Below are 15,359 nucleotides of genomic sequence, written 5' to 3'. Positions count from 1 at the left end.
TTGGATTTACCTCCATCTCTGTCTGCTTAGTTTCCCCATCACGTCTGACAAAGTGATACCTGTTAGTCCTCTGTCTTAATTATACCAGCCACTTAAATGCCACAATGTGCTCTAAGGAGCAAAAACTTTAGGAGTATCTGCCTCTTTAATAAACGTAGGCAGTTATGTCTCCAGTTAAGGCTCAAAAGCCCCGTTTCCACCGAGCAGTACCGTTCAGTTCAGTTCGGGGCGCTTTTTTTCGTTTCCACTGTGTAAAGTTGTGGATGGTACCAATGGAACCATTCTGTACCGTCCCCATTTTAGGTCCCCCCTCTGTTGGGGTACCTAGCACACAGATCAGGTACTAAAAGGTGGAGCTGTGAACACTGCAGTCTGTTGATTGGTCAGTAGAGGACGGTCACTCTGCTCAGGGCTGAGTTGTGGCTGGTTTTGAGGCTCATGTAACCACTGTTCATACTGTGGAGAGTTTTATTAGTAAACTGTAACTATAAAATGAAAGGATGTTTTGCTGCCTCTCACAGCAGCTGGAGTCTGAGAAAAAATAACTTAATTCACTGGGCCGACTGCTGGTGACTTTTAAGGTGGAACGTTAACTTGTAATGTTACTCAGTGCATGAGGTGACGACATGAATCCATCAACACACCTTAAATTTCACTGTGACAACTTTGACCATCACTTTAGTTTTTATATGACATACACTTTTAGTAATGAGTGGATCTTCAAGTGTTTATATATATTCATTTTGACTAGGGTATGTGAACTGCATATATATTATATTATATTATATATTCTAACCCTCACTCGGAGAAAAAAAAAACGTAGTAGAGCGTTGTTCCTGTGGGCTATGGCAACACTAAACCCCTGACCTTACCTGAGAAAGACTAAATGCACAAATCCACTACTTTTAAATATCCTATTGAGAAAGACTAACTCCAGCCTTGTCACCGGTAATGAGGAAATACAGTGAGTGCTGGACGGAGCAGTGAGGTACCATGTCTGAAGGGTTACTGTTGGTTCCAAAGGCACCATACTGAAAGTGTTTGGTGGAAACAGGGCTAAAGTCTTAATCAGGTTCCAAATACCAGTACAAAGCCAGAAGTAACTCTAATTAACAGACTATTAATAAAGTAAACTTGGTCCAGTATTGAGCGAGACAAAACAGGTCACAATGTACCCATTAGAGGCATGTTCGCACTGTCAATTTACATCCACTGAAAGAAGAAGATTTTTTTTTTTCACTCTGTGGTCAAACAAAAATACACACACATGCACAAACAGGACCTATACATGCAATAAACGGAGAGATGTCAGAGTGAAGGGGCTGCCCGTGGATAGGCGCTCTGAGCAGTTGGGGATTCACTGAGTTGCTCAAGGGCATCTTGAAGTGTCCAGGAAGCGAACTGGTAACCTCTCCAGCTACCACTACACTACATACTTAGTCCGGACGGGGGACTTTAACTGGCGACCCTCCGGTTCCGAACCCGAGCACCTATGGACTGACCTACTGCGGCCCCTAGGAGTACTTGTTTTTTGGATTATTATTTTTAATTTAACCTCTTTGTTAACAAGTAAGATCTTTTTGTTCAATCAGAAACAGTCCAAGAAGTTGTTAACCTGAAACCCACCAGACTCCATTTAAATAAACAGTAATTTTATTATCAGAAAACACACTTCAATGCCAACAAAAACAAAAACAAAAAACCTCAGAAAAACTGTCTCAGTTCGTCTCTCCACTGTTCCAACAATCACCAACTCTGGTTTGCTTGAAATAAACCCTGAAGTTACCTGTTTAGATGTGAAAATACCCCGCTTCTATACACACTTTAATAACTACTTTTTTAAATGGAGTTTGGTGGGTTTGGGGGTGGCGATTTTGGGGCTGTTCTGGTGAAACAAAAATGATCTTACTCTTCAACAAAGAGGCCTCTCTCTGTAGGGATCATTTCTATAATGTTGCCGGACACTTGTCATAGCGCTCTGAGCCTGTCAGTGGCAAAAACAAGTACTTTTAGTGGACGTACCTTGAGGGTAAGAACGCGCTACATTGCAGCCTGTTTTGCTGCTGCACTCACTCAGTACTGATTAAATTAAAAAAAAATTCCAATAGTCACTTTGACACAAAACATGGAAAAATAGGGACCGGGTTGAAAAATGCCAAACCTTTTTACACACTATGAATACAAACTGTACCATGCAATATTTCAAACAATACCACTTACTTGAATAAACTGCAGCATGCACGCTCAACTTAGTGGATGTTTACTACTGTGCACTGCACTGTGCAGGCCTCTGTTCTCACCACTGTTTCACATTACTATCCAACTTCCTGTTTCTCTGTCCTTTCTACCAGCTGACAAAGACAACAACCGCTAGCCATGAATCTCCAGATTGAGGAAATGACTGAGCGGCCACAAATATGCTGGGAAAAAAAGTGTGTCAATAATACCAAGAAAACAAACAGCCCTGTGCAGAGCAAAGGTAGTTGTGTGTCCAAGTCTTCAAGAACATCCCCAACCTCAAGTGTGACCTTATACAAGGCTCATATCAGCAGCTATATACATTAATGCAGCGTTATGTAGGCAGGTCACAGTGTGCTATATTACCTGGATGAGTGTTGATTCAATGTATGCAGAGTCTCAGATCCATAATAGCAGGTCACATGGCTCTGACAGAGACCAGTAGTCACATTGTTGTCGTCTTCAGTGAGAGGTTGGAGAGAAGCTGGAGGTGAGGGAGCGAGGTGTGCTCTTACAGCCCAGTGAGGAGAGACGATCCCTGGACCCAGGCGGCTGCGAGTTTTTGGGCCTTAGCACTTCACTTCCAGGGGCTCACCGAGCAACAGCCGGCCTGGCACCACAAGCCTTAACAGGATGCTGCTCGCCACCTTTATTTGAACAGAGAGCAAGACAGACAGAGACCATGTAAGACACTCAACGACACAGCAAAGACAGACAGACAGATGAGGTACCAAGGCTGGAGGAGGGGGAAGGTGATGCAGTTCCTGTGTTGTGCAGGAAGGGTATGTAGCAAGAGGAGAGTGCAGTTAAAGCAGAGGACAGCTTCCTCAAAGGACAAGGCTGTGAGGTAATAAGGAGACCCCGGAGCCTTGTGAAACAGCTTAGATATCCTCTATAGGTTACCCTTCACTTATAATGATGCCATTAAGCTTTGAGGGAAATTCATGAGACAGTGTAAACATTTTCCTCACCAGCTGAAGATGGTGAAGCTGGCACGAAGAAGGTGAGCAAAGGCGGTGTGCGCTATCGGCAAATAAAATGACATTCACCGATGGCAGTGGCCAATATCTTTTGTAGCATCACTTTAATTTTGCACAGGCTAAAAAGCAGTGCTCAAGACTGACAGGGTCATGTCATGTCGCAAACAATAGAAAACATGTTAAGGATGAACAGAGATCCCCCCCAACACCTTTGAGAAAAAAGATCTCCCTAAAACTCCCTATGTGTTAGAGACACACACACACCCTGTTATTTCCTGTTAGCTGTTAGCAATCTGTGGCCGACACTAACAGCTAACGGGGGTTACAATAAGTTACGTTAGGATACATTCAAGCTCTATTTGGTAAAAATTAGTATTGGGGAAGGTAAATTATAATGTTATCATGATGTGTTCAAATGCAATCTTGTAAAATGTACTATGAGAGTGAGAAACTTGAGTAGATACAGTATATACTAAGGGTGTGCCATATCATCTTGCTCATGATAATACTGCTTTAATTTTCAATGTGATATGAAGAATTCATGTCGTGATACTTGCTATATTTCGACTTGTTGACATATTGACGTCATACCGTTACCCACGGCAACAACAAGCGTAGCTGAAAGCAAAATTATTACCGACTCCGCGGTGGTTCCAGAAAGAGGAGCAGCTTTAGTAGTGTGGAATAAACTGTGGCGTCCTGAATGTTTTATGAACAGCCCCGGACTTCTCAGACTCTTTTAGCGACTTGCCACTCAGAGGGAACTCATTCAGAGGCTCCTCTGGCAGCAGCACAAAGTCTCTTCCTCTCCTCTCTCGCCATGCGCACACAGGAGTCGGTGTCGTCAAGTGATTTAGTCATAAACCAGACATGTCCAAAGTCTGGCCCGGGGGCCAATTGTGGCCCGTAGACCAATTTTAATCGGCCCTCAGCTTGACTTTCAAAACATACCATATGTGGCCCTTTACACAATAATGGTTAATCGAGCAAGATCACTTCCCATTTTTACCCTTCACCTCACATACTGTATAGGACTATCATACAGTTTGCAGACAGTCATAGTAGTACGTATTAACAGTTCATTAAAAGATAAAAATGGTTGAATTTGTCTCACTTTTTTTTTAAAACCCATCTGATGCAAGAATCAGTTGCCCCCAGGTATTTTCACATTGTTTTATCTGGCCCCCATTCAAAAATGTTTTAACACCCCTGTCACAAACCTTTGGTAATATAAACCTACGTGACGCTCGTGGCTCAACCAAAAACTCCATATATGTGAATGTGTGATAGTTGTGGTATCATAACAGCCTGTCACAGGTTACAGCGTGATGATTAGAGGAGAAATGGCAGAGCATAAAGGTCCAGGTGGAAAAAACAATCATTTAGGATTTTACTAAAAGAAGGAAATCGCCTGTTGGTTTATATATATAGATCCCAGGGGACATTTTTTGTATTTGGGAGCTGTTTAAATGTGTAATTTGTGGTAGATTTTATTTTGTTGAACTATTAATATTGTATACAGAATCTGAATCTCACTCTGAGTTACTGCTGTTGTTCACAAACTAAAGAAATGAGAGATAATTTTAGTTTTTACTGAATGTTTGAAGGCAAACTGTAAAACTATATCACTTATTTTGTTGCAATTCTGTTAACCTAAATTAATAATACTTGTTTTTGGTTTTACTAGTTTGTCATATCGTCAAGAATATTGTTATCGCAAAAATACCCTGACATATCATGATATTGTTATAGGGCCCTATCATCCATCCGTATTATATACAGTAAAAATACTTCTGAAGCGTTTTTGCAAAGATGTTTTTCATGTGAAAGGTCATATCAAAGGTTGTTTCATAAATTTATTTGAATTTGTACTTATTCAAACATGGTGTAATGAAGGGCTGAAAGATCAACAAAAACAACAACAACAACATCAATAAAAACATCAGTATCGGCTGGAAACCAAATTTTTGTTTTAATCATGTGTCACCCCAGAATTTCAAAACGGGTGCATCCCTAATGGTGATGGTCACAAAATGTAAGCATGGTAAAGAAATGACTTTGAGTTATTTTTAGGGGGAACATTTACAGAGCATCTTTAAAGCAAATCCAGCAGACACCAACTCCTTGTGCACATCATTTCGTATCCAGGCTAACCTCATTTAAAAACAAAAATAAAAATTAGGTTCCCCGATTTCTAAATCTACACACAGCAAAAAACGCACATCAGCCCAGATTTGAAGCCGAGTTTTACATAAAGCCTCTTTCCATCTCGTTACCACATATTTATTTGATCCCGGAGAGAGTCAGATGTGTCACTGGATGCTTTTTTCTTTTACTATTTCAGTCTATTTGTGTGAGAAAATACTGGAGTATAGTGTGCACAAAAAGCTGTAGTAGAGATTGTAGGTTGGTGCCATCTCATATATAATCCCTGCTTTTACCCACGGGAGGCCTGAGAGGAGTGTATGGAGGGAGGAGAGGGGTGTGTGAGGGAAAAAAATGGACAAGGAGCACAATTTATCTACCTGGGAACGCTGAGCAGCCAAAGAATCTGGAGGCAGAATGTGGAAACCTCGTAAGGACAGTTTTACCTTTAACTGAAGAATTCTGGGTGAAAACTTGATTACATTCTTAAAAAATATGAAACCATTTCCCCAAACTGCAAAAACTCAAAACCAAACGCTCACAAGTCCTCCCCTCTCTGCTCTTGCTTTGACATTTTGGAGATACAAGGTTTTCACCTGCCAGCGGCGGGGAGCATGCCGAGTGGTTGCTATGGCGACGTTCTCGTCTAGCCGAGCAAAAGGGAGGTGTGGAGGGGGGTTCTCTCTCTTTTTCTAGGCTGTAACGACAAATGAATGGACACATCTCCTCCAGCCCCTCCCCATCTACACCCCTTTCCCTCCTGGAGCTCAATAAAAACAGGCAGTCAACATTTGCTCTATGACATCCTGGGAAATGAGTTGTCATGCTTGAGGATTTCCATGACAGCCAAATAATGGCACAAGCTAAAAGAGTCCATGCTCAGAAGGCCAGATAGAGCGGAAGGGAGAATATATATTAAAAAGATCCTATCGTTAATCCTGCGTAATATAGTTTTCAATTTACACCTAAATTCCTGGAAAGCACTGTGAGGGAGTATTTCAAATCACACATCATCTCAAAGTTCATAAATAAATAATACGAGGTCTGACAGTGTGGAATCAGATCAAGCAAACTATTGAATAATAGAAGAAGCTCTCTGTAATGCAATCGGATGCAGAGCATCAGGCTCCGGGAAAAACACAGCGACACATGAAAGCAGCCAAAAGCAGAATAAGATTTGTGATAAGGTGCTGTCTACATGTATACACATATTTCTGAAAACATATTTTTCTCAATAGCCCCATTTCTACCGAGCAGTAAGGTACGGTTCAGTTCAGTATGCTTCTTTTCCGTTTCCACTGTAAAAAGTTGTGGATGGTACCAGTGGAACGGTCCCCATTTTTGGTCCCCCCTCTGTTGGGGTACCTAGCACACAGATCTGGTACTAAAAGGTGGAGCTGTGAACACTGCAGTCTGTTGATTGGTCAGTAGAGGACGGTCACTCTGCTCAGGGCTGAGTTGTGGCTGGTTTTGAGGCTCATGTAACCACTGTTCATACTGTGGAGAGTTTTATTAGTAATCTGTAACTATAAAATGAAAGGATGTTTTGCTGCCTCTCACAGCAGCTGGAGTCTGAGAAAATATAACTTAATTCACTGGGCCGACTGCTGGTGACTTTTAAGGTGGAACGTTAACTTGTAATGTTACTCAATGCATGAGGTGACGACGTGAATCCATCAACACACCTTAAATTTCACTGTGACAACTTTGACCATCACTTTAGTTTTTCTATGACATACTCTCTTAGTAACGAGTGGATCTTCAAGCATTTATATATAGAAATTTCCACCAGATTATGTGAACTACGTGTGTTCTAATCCTCACTCAGAGGGAAAAAAAAGCATCACAGAGCATTGTTCCTGTGAGCTCCAGCAACACTAAACCCCTGAGCTTGCCTGAGAAGGACTAAATGCACAAACCTGCTATTTTTAAATATCCCATGGAGAGAGACTCTCACTGCAGCCTGTTTTATTTTGTTCTGAAAATGTCGGCGTGCAGCCTCGTTCTGTGGATGATAAACGAGGTGCAGACTTCCATCTGTGTCACCGGTAATGAGGAAATACAGTGAGTGCTGGACGGAGCAGTGAGTGACAACAACCCCGCCCACATTTAAGAGCACTGTTTGTGGTGGAAACACTAGGGTCTAGGTACCATGTCTGAAGGGTTACTGTTGGTTCCAAAGGTACCATACTGAAAGTGTTTGGTGAAAATGGGGCTTATGTTTTGGTCTGTTGTCCATACGATGATGTCATCTCCTCATTTTACGTGTGCCCATTGTTGCTTTGCGTAATAAGAATATGCCTGAAACAGTAACAAGAGCGGACTGGTGGTTTGTTTATGTTTTGTCAGCACTGCTTGGTCTAATGTCAGCTTACACTTAAACCGCTGCACCACTTGAAGGACTAACCGAGGCATCTGCTGTGCTCAGTGTTATTTGGTTTACCTCAGTGCATGCAGTTTACAGTCCACCAGAAACAATGGTTTAGGATCACGAGGCCCGGTTGAACCTTGCTGTCGATGAGGAGTGAAAGGAAATATTTGCATCTCCAGGGCCCAGTTGTTCAAATCATGTCACTTGGATACGAATGATTGAGATTTGGAAATCCTATGTCTCTTACTTTTGTGCCAGCTTTTCAAAGCAACACTGGATGAGATCATCCTAATCCAGATACTAACTTTTCAAGATATCTGGATAAGAGATCAGAGATCCTCGAGATTGTATCTTTAAGTAAATTTAGTTTGATATTGACAGCTATTTGCAGGATTATCTTATGGGGCAACTATCTAACTTCACTTTACTGTACTGAAAGGCTTAATAGGAATTTCATTTGAAAGGACAGACACAGGAAGTGGCCACGCTCAGCAGTCAGACAGGAGTTAATTTCCAGGGCTGGTACCTGCGGTTATTCCACAGGCTAGTTAATAACATGTCGGGCAGGAAATCCAAAGTGTGGGATCATTTTGAGAAGGTGAAGGACGAACCCAAGGTGATATGTAAACTCATCTTCATTGGTCGACTACAAACACGACATATCATCTGAAACATGGAAGTAGCTACATGCCCATTAGCCCACAGCGTCATTAACAGGCGGCTCACTCAGTGTGTGACGTGCACTTGTAGATAAAATATAGGCCTATATTAATGAAGGTTCATTAGTACGGTTTTGTATTTCTCTGTAATGTAGCACAGTGTTAACAATGTTACTGATACTATTCTTTCTCACACCTTCAACTCAAACCACTGTGTTGCCCTGCACAAAATATATATCTAATAATCAAATTAATGTTGTAAATATGTGGGCGACTAGTCGACTAATGGCCCTAAATGACGACTATTGGTCAACTAGGAATATTCTTAGCCCTAGTGTGGACTGAAACAAGCTGTAGTCCATCTAAGAAGGGTCACTGTTGATTTGTGCCCTCTCACAGCATTGACTGGTCATTGCTGCGGCGACAGTCCCACCCAGCCAGCGGGTACTGGACTTGAAAAAGGTAAGAAAAGATAGCCAAGAGTCAGAAACATGTATTGGGTATAACGGGTTATTACCTGCCAACTGAGATTCCCCAGGTGGTGCCCTGAAGGTGAAGTGACTGATTCAAACAACAACGCCCACCTCGACGCCATTCCTCACATACTTTCTTATCTTTAATAAAAAACAACCAGTTTCCTCATTTTTTTCCTAAGCTACAACTCCACAATCATCATCGCTGTGTTGATTACAGAGTTTACGTGAGGGAAAGCAGGAGCTCCCAGACAGCATGTGGTGTACAAGGCAGCCCTCGGTGACTGTCTACAGCTATCAGTGTATCATTTCCTCACAGTCATACACTGACTACCACAGCACATGTGATTAACACTACATAAATATGGGCATTATTCATACAAGATTTATACCACATGGATGGTGAAATTATGTAAGTGTTGTGGTTTTTCTGGTGAACTCATTTGTGCTTATCTCAAAGTTGCAAGAGGAACAAATAGAGCGAGTTCCTGGTATTTCTTAAGATTTGAGATTAAGTCCATAACTGCTACTAATATCTGTAGTCAGAGCACTGGTCGTTTGTGTCTGGCAAACATGAAGAACGCTCGTGCATTTAAATTAGCATTAAGAACATGAGGTGAACACTTGCTTCATATTCAAATAGAACAAACCTGAAGAGTTTTCACAGAAGCATAACACACACACAGGCAGCACACAGAAATGACAAATCATCTCTGGCACTGTATCAGCTCTCCGGCAGGCCAGATGCTAGGTCTGTGTGTGTGTGTGTGTGTGTAGAGGCAATGTATTTTCTGTGTATCACCTCTCTGTGCTTCATCTGAGGGTGTAATAGATTGTCCGACATGTGGACATCTGCATGTGTGAGATTTACAGCTCCAGACCCAAAAACACAGTTTCACCAAAACTCTCATACAGCTGTTATTTCCCCCGACAAGACGCTAAGCTCAGCTGAATACACACAGAACCAAGGTGACAAATACCAGCTCAAAGACGGATGGACACCTCACACATCTGTATGCATACACACACACACAGACACACACACACACTTGGCTCTTTGACTCATCCACCTCTCCGGGGTTGTGGTCAATCAGATTAGAGCATCACACCGGGATCTCCGAGTGCACCAACACAAATCCATTTATAGAGATAAGCTTTGAGGGCAACCGCTGCCACACGCGCGCACACACACACACACACACACACACACACACACACACACATGGAGAAAGAGAGAGAGAGAGAGATGTCACTCTGAGTTGCTATCAGGCCCCTGAATCAGTTCAGCACAACGCTGTGTTTACAGAAGTCCTCTCTGACCTGCTGCTGTGTGTCATTTCCAAAATCAAAATGCCTCCAAAAACAGTTCAGATCTCCAAAAATGGATCTCAGGATAAATCTCAAAGGTCATGAGATGATTAACAGGATAGGAAAGCTGGCAAAATATGTTTCTCCAACACAATCTTTGCTTTTTTTGGAACGATTTACTTGATAATTTTACGTCCTCAGGCCTCTATCAATTATACGAATAAATAAATCGTAAGGCAGGAAATTTAGTTGATTCAAAACACACCCAAGAACCCCCATTAAACACACATTAAACATGGCTTAATAACGACAATTTCAAACACAAACACAAATCAGCTTCACTATAACTCACAGCATTCACAGACAAACACATATTTCCCACAAATACAACATGCTAACGTTATTAGCACAAGCCTATGGCATTTTACATTGTATAAATTAGCCTAGCAGCTAGTGATCTTTTTCTCTTCTCATATAAAACCAGGGACAACAGCAACATTTAACAAAGGTAACGGTACATAATTTGGCTCCATTACAACTCACAAGGTTCACTGACAAAACAACTGTCTTATACTAAACACGTTTTCCAAACAAATACAACATGCTAATGTTATTAGCGCAAGCCTATGGTATTTTACATTGTATAAATTAGCCTAGTGATGAGCGGAAAGTTCCTCTGCTCATATGAAGCCAGGATAAATCACACACAAGACTTAAAATGCTATTTTTGTGGAGGCTTTATTGTCTTCACAATCTGTTGTTTCTTATCTGTGAAATTAAAGTAAATAAAAGCTTTGTTTACACTGAGGGAAATGGCTTCACAAAAACAGACAGGAGGTCTGCGTCGCTGCAACAGCCGGAAGCTGTATCATGTTAAGTTGCTATGAGCTGTAAATCCAACACTTCTCAGAGGCCGACCAAGCAAAGCCTTTGCTCCTCAGACCAGTTGTGTCAGCTCATTGCAGAAGAGCCACTAGCCCAGCACTTGCTAATATGCGCTCACCTTTTTCTCTGATAACTTAGGATCCAGACGTTCAGGAGGTGTTAACCGGGAACTTATTCTGGTACAGGGTGTGCAGGAGCCTATCCCAGCTGTCACTGGACAAGAGGCAGGGTACACCCTGGACATGTCGCCAGACTACCGCAGGGCAGATTTTTAGAGACAGTAAACTGTTCACACTCACATTCACACCTACGGGCAATTTAGAGTCACCAGTTAACCTGCATGTCTTTGGACTGTGGGAGGAAGCCAGAGAACCCAGAGAAAACCCACACTGACAGGGGGAGAACGTGTGGTTTCGAAACCCTCTTGCTGTGAGGTGATGGCGCTAACCACTGCATCAGCTTGCTGCCCCTGAATAAAACAGTTTCACATTAAAAGTCAGTATTTTTCCGACGCTGTTTGGCTCGTCACGGAGGGGCTGCTAACTTCAGTGGGCAACATGAAACCATGAACAGCCCTATTTAGAGCCAGTGTTTGGTTTGTCTGTTCTGGGCTACTGCACTACCTTTAATTGGTAACAAGATAAAATAAAGATTAGGAACCACTAATAGAGAGAGATTCCTTCTTATAAAATATAAGAGTATTTTCTAAATGCTGCGTAATGGAAATAATAAGCGATACAGTAATAAGGTGGTGTTCAATTTTTAATGATGAGGCTTTAATTAGAATAGAGCAGCAACAGCAGTCTAGCACCAACTTTACACAGTCAGTGTTACAGAGATGTAAAAGTGGGAGAAGCAGCAAGGTTCATTGTGATTTATGGTGTTTACAGGCAAACCTGAAAGGGACAAAATCAGCCCCAAGATGAAAACTGCAGCAGCAGGAAATTATAATAAATGGCACTGCAGGAGAGAAATGCATGTGCACGGACTTTATGCCTTTGTGATCAGATGCGAATAGAGCCATGTCCTCAAAGAGCTGTCCAGTCCACACATTGTGAGCTTAATGTTCCAGAGCGAGACGACAGACAGCAGCTAGGAGTGTGATTTTGTTAGCTGAGACTCCCTCGCCTGTCCGCCTCAACGCTGGTGTATCTTGGCATCCAGGTTTTGCTGAGCACCGCTGAGTGGCTCTTTGCCAAAGCAAGCAGGATGTGAATGTGATAATATCATATAGCGGCTCATCTAAACTTGGCAATTGCAGTTATAATCAAATATCTGGAAATTTCCTAAATGGCCCAGGCAGGACTAGATCATTTACCAACAGACTGTGTATGGGACAGACTACATCAATAGTGTTATTTATTTAGTGGGTAACTAAATTAGAACCCTGGTTTAATAACTCACCTGTGGCTCTCTCAGATCAGTTACCACTAGAGTGATGGATTAAGTCTCTAAAAATGCAGGAAATGTCCAAAGTCCATCAACAGTATAATTGAGAAACTGCTACAAAGGCCTAAAGTAATGACTCCCAGGTAGTTATAAATACCATCTGCACAACTGATAACATTCCCACTGGGGAACTGGTGCCAATTACCACTGTTAGCATGCTAACATGCTAAATTAAGGTGATAAAGGTGAACATTATACCTGCTGAACATCAATATGCTAGCATTATTATTGTCAGCATGTTAGCATGCTGGAATTAGCATTTAGCTCAATGTCAAATGAGTTATATGAGTCAAATGTTTATGTTTACCTTCTTTAGCTTTTTACATTTTTAGCTGTTGTGCAAGTATATTGAGAGTAATAGTCAAATCCCTATGTGTAAATGAAGTGGCAACCTCAGGGGCTAACAAAAAAAAAAAAAAAAAAAAAAGAAGCAGATGCACAAGAGCCAAAAAAACTGTAGTTCCTCAAATGGCCACTTGAGGGTGGCTCCAAAATCAAGTCAATCCCCATTGACACCCATGTTAAAAACTTTACAGCATAAATGAACATATTTACAGCCTGGTACAAAAACAGTTTTGGTCTCTGTAGCTAATTTCTCAATTCAAGACAAGTGCATGGAAATTAAGTTCTTATAAAACTCACCTGTTTAAATTTCACTGTGGCTTAAAGTTATGTGTAATTAAGTGTATGGCTGCTTTAAGTGACAGGTGAGTACCATCTGTTAAAAAGGTGCTACTAAAGCGTCAACGTAGGGAACTTAACCAAGGCATAACCTCAGATTCACAGAGTATAGGCATAGCCGTAGGTTCACCTCAATGATGGCCATTTCCAGGCATATTTTAGGATGACTCAGGGGCAGTCTGACAACCTGCTGTCTATCGTCAGGCCGTATAGCTCTGAGTATCCAGCAACCGCTACCACCAGTTTCTCCTCCATTGTTTACCAGCTGTAAGCTTGTTGTCATGACCAACACAGAAGGCCCACCTCTCAAATCATCTGACTGGACAATGGGGAAAAAAGATGATGTGGGGCGCTTTTCCACTCTGAGTTGAAGTCAGAGAGCTCCGGCCAAAAGCGCCAGGCAAGACACGTCTCAATGCAAAAAACGCCAGCAAAAAGCGTCATTTTCATTTAAAACAGCTACAAAAAAATGCCTCCAGCTGCTAAAACACTTTCTGTGTCGGATGCTCAGTTTTTCCAGTAAGTATATTTTGTTTGAAGCCTGTTTTTCATTAGTGAAAATTAGCATTTGCATTAGCACAGTTATCTATAGACTGTAAATGCACTATGCTAACCAAGCTAGTAGCTAGCGTTAGGGTTAGCTCCACCCTCTTGTCCACATAGAGTGGTGCAGGAATGAGTTCACAAACTCAGAAATGAGTTGGCATTTTAGCACTTCCAGATTCCTAGTCTCGAAGTCAACGGTTTTTTGAAATGAGTTTTTAAAAAGATGCCTGAAATAAGGTTGTTACCTATGAGAACTTCATGTTTTGTTCTACGACATAAAATACGCCAGCAAATATGCCAACTGTTAATTTTGAAGCCTTTTACGTGTCTTAAAAAAAGTCAATACAGTCTATAGTATTTACTCAGCCAATAAAGCTAATGTACATTAACTTACATATGTATTTGAGTGATTATGAATATCCAATTGCCTCAGGTGCTGTTATGATTTTTCCCCTTAAGTGTTGCAGTCTGTTTGTTTAATTTCCAGTGAAGGCCTGTGAAATGTTGCTTCTTTAATCAAATCATGTGCTGACAGTGTGTGGGAGCCCACCACTTTTTCATTATATTCCATCCTCCTACGCACCTGCCTTATGGGTTTGCATTAGGTTATACACGACTTTGTTTTAACAGCAATAAAAATAAATAAATTAAAAAAAAGAGAGGACCCGTCTGGACAGCCTGTCAATCCAGTTCTCAACTGAAAGCCCTAGACCTGACTTACAGCTGGCCAGAGGCCTTAAAAAAAATCCTCACTTCATTATAAGTGCATGTAAAAACAGAAATTATTCAGCCTTCCATCACACAATCCGATACGCATCCCCTCAGTGGTGGCGTCTCTCTTCCCTTCCTCATCTTACATCCCCTCCCAAAGCTTATTCTCCGGGGCACCTGGGAGCAGCTCAGACAGAACGGGGTTGGGATTAAACAAGTCCCCAGCCCAAGATTCCCTGCAACACTTAAACTCCATGAACCCGCCTTGGTAAATATTCATGACAGAGAAATAGTGGTATTCCAGGACAAGGGGGTAGAAGCGAACACATCTCCACACATAGACAGCTACAAACCATTCTCTAATACACACACAAAGACACATATAGACTGACATTAATGGGCAAGTAAGAAACATGCACACCCACACAAAGGGGAAAAATGCCCTGTGGATTTCTCAAGCTTTCTGTGTGTATATCTGGCTACAGCCCAAGGCTACACGTCTTGTCTGTCTGCACAACCTTGTCTGGGAACGGAGATGTTTCGCACATTGGTGAGAGAGCCATGAACGCCTCCACTTTTTTCACAGAGAACTGCCAAAAGTGGGAACCGGAACGAGAAATCAAAACACAAATCTAGCTGTGAAGTCATATAAAGCGGTGCTCTCTTTCAGGAATTGGTTTATTTATCCAATTGAGATCATTGTGAAAGAAAGGTCAGACTGTCTATTGGATGATCAACACTTACATCAACAAAAAGACACGGGTGAGAATTGTGTTAAGCTTGGCTATTAAGGAGAAAACTCTTACTGTAGGCTGAATACTAACATAACTGTCCTTTGGCTTACTGGTCAGGGGAACTCTTTCTCCCCGCTTCACGTTTTTGTGATTGTATGAAGCTGACTCAGAAGACTCGC

General features: G+C 41.8%; 1 protein-coding gene across 4 annotated transcripts in view; it reads right to left on the bottom strand.

Moving 5' to 3' along the window:
* The window catches only part of ptprea (protein tyrosine phosphatase receptor type Ea), a 95,330-nt gene that overhangs the window by 45,921 nt on the left and 34,050 nt on the right, over positions 1 to 15,359 (bottom strand). For all 4 annotated transcript variants that reach the window (XM_078163526.1, XM_078163527.1, XM_033611462.2 and 1 more), the window contains exon 2: positions 2,605 to 2,885. The gene's annotated coding sequence lies outside the window, so the exon portion shown is untranslated. The remainder of the gene's footprint in view (positions 1 to 2,604; positions 2,886 to 15,359) is intronic.

Source organism: Epinephelus lanceolatus, chromosome 21 (genome assembly GCF_041903045.1).
Source record: "Epinephelus lanceolatus isolate andai-2023 chromosome 21, ASM4190304v1, whole genome shotgun sequence".
NCBI lineage: Eukaryota > Metazoa > Chordata > Actinopteri > Perciformes > Serranidae > Epinephelus > Epinephelus lanceolatus.
Note: the sequence above shows the minus strand (reverse complement) of the source record. Positions and strands in the feature narration are given on the sequence as shown.